Genomic DNA, 5883 nt, shown 5'->3' with positions numbered 1-5883 from the left:
TTCCAAGTCCTCACTCGGATAACTGTGGCAGCCTCCAGCCCCACCTCCAACCTCAGGAACCTGGTGGCAGACCCCTGACTGCACACAGCACCCTCCATCCTCCTCTCCAGCCTTGGTCCTGTCCACGACTGCCACTCAGTAAAATTCTATGCAATGTCAACAGGCACTCCTCATTTCTGAAGTTGACAAGCCAAGAAATCCTCATTTTTTTTTAAGTCATAAAATGAAACACAGGTTGAACTAAAAACATACTGTCTACCTTCCAAATTACCAGAGAAGAACAAGGAAAATACACACCTGGAGAAAAATTAGGAAGCCCCAGTGAGTATTAAGAAAAGGAAATAGAAAATAAGATGTTAGAAGAGCTCCAAGCTTACTCCTTGAAGCCAGAAAGGCGGGTGAGCAGCATCAGGGCGCCACGTGGGCCAGGCCCCGCCACCACCCCCACCGAGGCCTGGAGAGTCCTCAGGCCAGGACGTGGGTGCTCCCACACCGCCCCGTCCTGTAGATCAGAGCTGCAACGGGACGGGAAGCGGCCTGCCCGGGTCACCAGGCCCTCAGGCCAGGCGCCGGGATTTGGTAAACAACATTAATATGTCCCTAAAACCCACAAGAAAACCGGATGCTAAACCAGGTCAAAGAGCTAAGTGACTCAGGGGAACATCCAAAAGATGGGTGGCGGGACATGACACAGGAAAAAGACTAGACAATGAGAAACCACCATGTTGTCCCTGACAAGCTGCTGCTGTCCACGTATGAAGTAACGAATGGCTCTTCATTCCTGTTAGAACGGCCACCATCGAAAACAAAATCACAAGTTTTGCCAAGGCTGTGGAGACGGTTTTCTTCGCCGGCTCGGCCCTCCAAGTTTGGCTTCCCCACTGCGTGTCGGGGAGCCGGCAGCGTGGCAGAGGCGGCCTCACTTGGCCCCTGAGAACCAGAGCCTCGTGCACTGCTGGTGGGAACGCACAATGCCACAGCCACGAGGGAAACGCGGTGGCGGCTCCTCAAAACATTAAACACAGAAGCACCTGATGATCCAGCAATCCCACTTCTGGGCATATGCCCTAAGGAATTGGAAGCAGGGTCTCAAAGAGATACCTGCACTCCCATGTTCACAGCAGGCTGATTTACAACAGCCAGAGGCGGGAGTAACCCAGGTGTCCATGGATGAATGCACAAACACAATGTGGTCTATCCATAACAGTGGAATATTACTCGGCCTTCAAAAGGAAGGAAATTCTGACTCACACTACAACACGGAAGAACCTTAAGGACATCAGGCTAAGTGAAATGAGCCAGTTACAAAGGAACAAATGCTGTATGATTCCACTTATACAGGTTCCTAGAGTAGTCGGATTCACAGACAGAAAGTAGAATCGTGGGTCCAGGGGCTGGGGGAGGTGGTAAATCAGCAGGAGGTTAGGGTTTAACTGGGACAAGTCTCAGTTTTGCAAAATGAGAGAAGTTCTGGAGATGGATAGTGGCGACGGTTGTACAGCAACGTGAGTGTGCTTAGTGGCACAGAACTGTACACTTAAATACAGGTAAGATGGTACATTTTATGTTGTGTATACTTTACCACAATTTAAAAAGCCTGACTGGGACAGTAGTTATGCTATAAGAAGTCACTACAAAGCTGTGACTGTCAGGGTCACATATGGAATTCCCCATCTTCTCCCCTGCACAGAACACGCAGCGACACGTGCCCAGGGAAAGCAGGCAGGATCACAAACACAGTGCAGGGCTTTGCCACAATGCGCACAGATGGGGAAGACGAAAATAAGGATACGGAGGCCCTAAGTATTAAATTTAATATGATGACTAGGATGGATGCATAAAACCACCACACTTCTCCCATGGGCTTATGGGTCATTTACAACAGGAAAAATTTGCAAGACAAGAAAGAACCCGCAATGCACACTAAGTTGTGGTTGTGGTTCCTGTTCTGCCCCAACCACAGTGCAATAAAACCAGCAATGAGTATCGGGAGAGAAACCAAAAAGCCCGAGCCCCTGAGATTTGTCAAAACTTGCTTCCAAACAATTCACGTGCTACAGAGGAGACAGAAACCACAAATACAGAGAATCCGGAGAATATCAACAAGGAGCACAAGGCAGAGGAAAACTCGGGGGATCCAGCCAAGCTGCCAAGCAGAGAACTGATGACGTTTCATTCCCACGCCAGAAAGAACAAAAACAAATGCGTTAGGCATTCAAGAAAAAGTGTAGAATAAGTAAACTCAAGAACTGTTTTTTTTTCGGGGGGGGGGGGGAGGCGGGCAGGAATCAGTGGGGAAGAGACTAATCACAGATTAACCACTGTCCATTCTGATCAAGAAATAACATGAAAATACAAAGTCACAAAATTGCACTGAAAAGGACAAATGTTCACAGATGTAGAGGGAATTAGAAAAATAATCGTCCACATAATGATATATTGGATAAAATGAACAATTTCAGAGGAAAATGTAGAACAACATCATTGCTACAAGACACAGAAAACCCCAGCCGGGTGCAGTGGCTCACGCCTGTAATCCCAGCACTTTGGGAGGCCGAGGCAGGTGGATCACCTGAGATCAGGAGTTTGAGACCAGCCTGGCCAACATGGCGAAACCCTATCTCTACTAAAAATACAAAACTTAGCTGGGCGTGGTGGCAGGCACCTGTAATCCCAGCTACCTGAGAGACTGAGGCAGGAGAATCGTTTGAACTTGGGAGGTGGAGGTTGCAGTGAGCCGAGATGACACCACTGCACTCCAGCCTGGGCGACAGAGTAAGACTCCGTCCAAAAAAAAAAGGAAACCCAAAGGGACCAATAACACCAGAAAGATTCTGAAAAGGTTGCCAATTATCTATACCATGAAAAGGAGCCTGGCCGCGGTGGTTTTGCAGGTGAAAATGAAGACCCTCTAGATCTTCAAGGAACTGCTTATTTCCATCATCCTGACTGTCCTAGCACACAGGGAAAGAATAAAGGTCCATAACCGGTATCTTGGGAAGAAAACCCAATGCTGGTAATAAAACTCCCAAGGGAAAGTACAGAGCAAGCTCACTCAGGAAGAATGAAGCCACACTCAGAACAAACAGCGGCCAACAGACACCCGAGGCTGTGGAAAGGCTGCACAGGAATGAAGGAACACTCCATTCATCCCAGAAACGTGGTAGGTTTGCAGTCTCTGACCACTTCTCCTGTGTCACAGCCTCACCAGTGCCAGCGGCCTGCCAGCACCGAGGCAATGCCCAGCTGGGAGGGTTGCTGTGTCACATCGAACGGTTCTTCCTTCACATGACAAAAGCTTACTTTATACACGGGAAGAAGACACATTCTCCATTCCTCTCCCACCCCCACCCCTGCAAAAATACAATGAAAAAGCATCTGGCCGGCTGGGCGCGGTGGCTCATGCCTGTAATCCCAGCTCTTTGGGAGGCTGAGGTGGGCGGATCACAAGGTCAGGAGATCAAGACCACCCTGGCTAACACGGTGAAACCCCCGTCTCTACTAAAAAAAAAAAAAAAAAAATACAAAAAATTAGCTGGGTGCGGTGGTGGGTGCCTGTAGTCCCAGTTACTTGGGAGGCTGAGGCGGGAGAATGGCAAGAACCCAGGAGGCAGAGCTTGCAGTGAACTGAGATTGCACCACTGCACTCCAGCCTGGGCGACAGAGTGAGACACCGTCTCAAAAAAAAAAAAAAAAAAAAAAAAAAAAAAAGCATCTGGCCCCAAAGGAGAAAGACAGAAGGTTTCAGGTGTTAATTCTTGACCACATGGTTCTGAACTGTGGGTCACCTATATGAAGCTTTTCTTCCGCCTCTGCTGCCACTGAGACAACAAGACCAACCCCTCCTCTTCCTTCTCCTTCTTGGCCTCAACACGAAGACCTTATGATGATCCACTTACACTTCATGAAAAGTATATACATTTTCTGTGGGTTTTTTCTTTTTGAGATGGGATCTCACTCTATCGCCCACGCTGGATTGCAGTGCTGTGATCTTGGTTCATTGCAACCTCCACCCCCTGGGCTCAAGCGATCCTTCCACCTTGGCCTCCCAAAGTGCAAGGATTACAGGCGTGAGCCACCATGCTGGGTCTAATTTTCTTAATAACACTTCCTTTTCTCTAACTTACTTTATTCTAAGAATACAGTATAGGCCGGGCACAGTGGCTCACGCCTGTAATCCCAGCGCTTCGGGAAGCCAAGATGGGTGGATCACTTGAGGTTGGGAGTTTGAGACCAGCCTGGCCAACATAGTGAAACCCCATCTCCACCAAAAATACAAAAATTAGCTGGGCAGGGTAGCGGGCACCTATAATCTGAGCTACTGGAGAGGCCGAGGTAGGAAAATTGCTTGAACCTGGGAGTCAGAGGTTGTGGTGACTCAAGATTGCACCATTGTGCTACAGCCTGGGCAAAAGAGGGAGACTCAGTCTCAAAAAAAGAAAAAAAAAAAAAAAAAAGAATACAGTATACATACTTGTAACATACAAAATATGGGTTAATTGACTGATAATGTTGTCAGTAAGGCTTCTGCACAATAGTAGGCTATTAGTAGTTAAGCTTTTGGGGAGTCAAGAGCTACACTCGAATTTCTGACCATGTAGGGGGTTGGCGCCCCACCCCTGCGTTGTTCAAGGGTCACTTGTATTGTCATCACCAGTAGCAAAGGAAGGCAGCTGCTGTCACTCCCCTACTCGGCAGTGAGTCGCTCTTCAACACAGTAAGACTGGAGAACAAAACACAGAAAACTGTGAAGAGGCGGCAGGACCACCCTAGGTTACGGGCGACCTTATGACCAGCCTGAAAAAGCCAAGCAGGAAGCAAAACAACTGAAATAAAAAACAGGCACAGGGCGACAACAGTCACCAAACAAACACGCAGAAGGGGAGCTTCCTCCTAGCCGGCGACGACCAGCTAGAAAATAAACTGGGGGAAAATATCCCATTCACCGTCATGGCCAAAAAGCACCAGATTCCTAGACACTGAATGAGTCATCTGCAGGAGACACGACATCTCTGTGGAAGGGCCTGGATGCAGATGTGGGGGTGGAAAAACAGATCGCTGTTGCTTGAGCCGGTGGTCTTGATTTAACCCTCCCTGACCAGTTAATACTTTCAGTGCAACTACCATGAAAATCCCCCAAATATTTAGCCATTGATAACGATTGCTAGGAAATGAAGGTAAATTCCAGATGCATCAAAGGTTTGCATATTTAAAACCATAAGGCACTAGAGGAAACCTCCACAGGCATGCTCTCTGGTTTCACCTCCTCGCTGCCTCCTAAGGGCAGCTTTCGCTGCTGCCTCTTCCGCAAAGGACCCTGCCATCTGCCTCCCCCAACCACCAATCACGTCAAGGTACCCAGTGGTGCCTGGGGCCTGTTTCCTTCTCTGTCCTCCCTGGCCATCCTCTCTGGCCAGTCACCAGGAGCCTGGGCCTGCCTCCACCCACTCTTACTGGCCACCCCTCCAAGCAAGGATTTGACATCGTCCAGGCCCTGCTGCTGCCAGACACACTTATCTTGGCCATACCTCTTTCTGAGCCCTAGATTTGCACAGACTCCTGCCTGTGTACCATCACCCCTCAGCATCCAAGGGGAACGCTGAACCCCATGTGGCTGCTGAGGACGGGGCTGCCAGGTGCAGCAAATGACAGGATGGCTTGTGAAATCTGCATCTCAGAGAAACGGTGGTTTTTGATGTATGTCCCCGATACTGTATGAGACAGGCTTATACTCTTTGTTTATCTGAAATTCCAGTTTGCCTGGGGCTCCCATGTTTCCTGGCAGCCCTGGCCGTGGGCTGGGATGTCATCTCCCCTCCCCTGCCCGCCCCTCCCCTCCTCTCCTCTCCTCTCCCCTGCCCGCCCCTCCCCTCCTCTCCTCTC

General features: G+C 49.3%; 1 non-coding gene across 1 annotated transcript; it reads right to left on the bottom strand.

The window, feature by feature from the left end:
• Positions 1-848: 848 nt before the first annotated feature.
• Positions 849-929, bottom strand: LOC111553793. Its single transcript, XR_002735061.1, has one exon. It is a non-coding gene; the product is annotated as a small nucleolar RNA SNORD55/SNORD39 (small nucleolar RNA).
• Positions 930-5883: the final 4954 nt, after the last annotated feature.

This window comes from Piliocolobus tephrosceles, chromosome 11, assembly GCF_002776525.5.
Source record: "Piliocolobus tephrosceles isolate RC106 chromosome 11, ASM277652v3, whole genome shotgun sequence".
NCBI lineage: Eukaryota > Metazoa > Chordata > Mammalia > Primates > Cercopithecidae > Piliocolobus > Piliocolobus tephrosceles.
The sequence above is the reverse complement of the archived record's forward strand: the minus strand, read 5'-3'. Positions and strand labels throughout refer to the sequence as shown.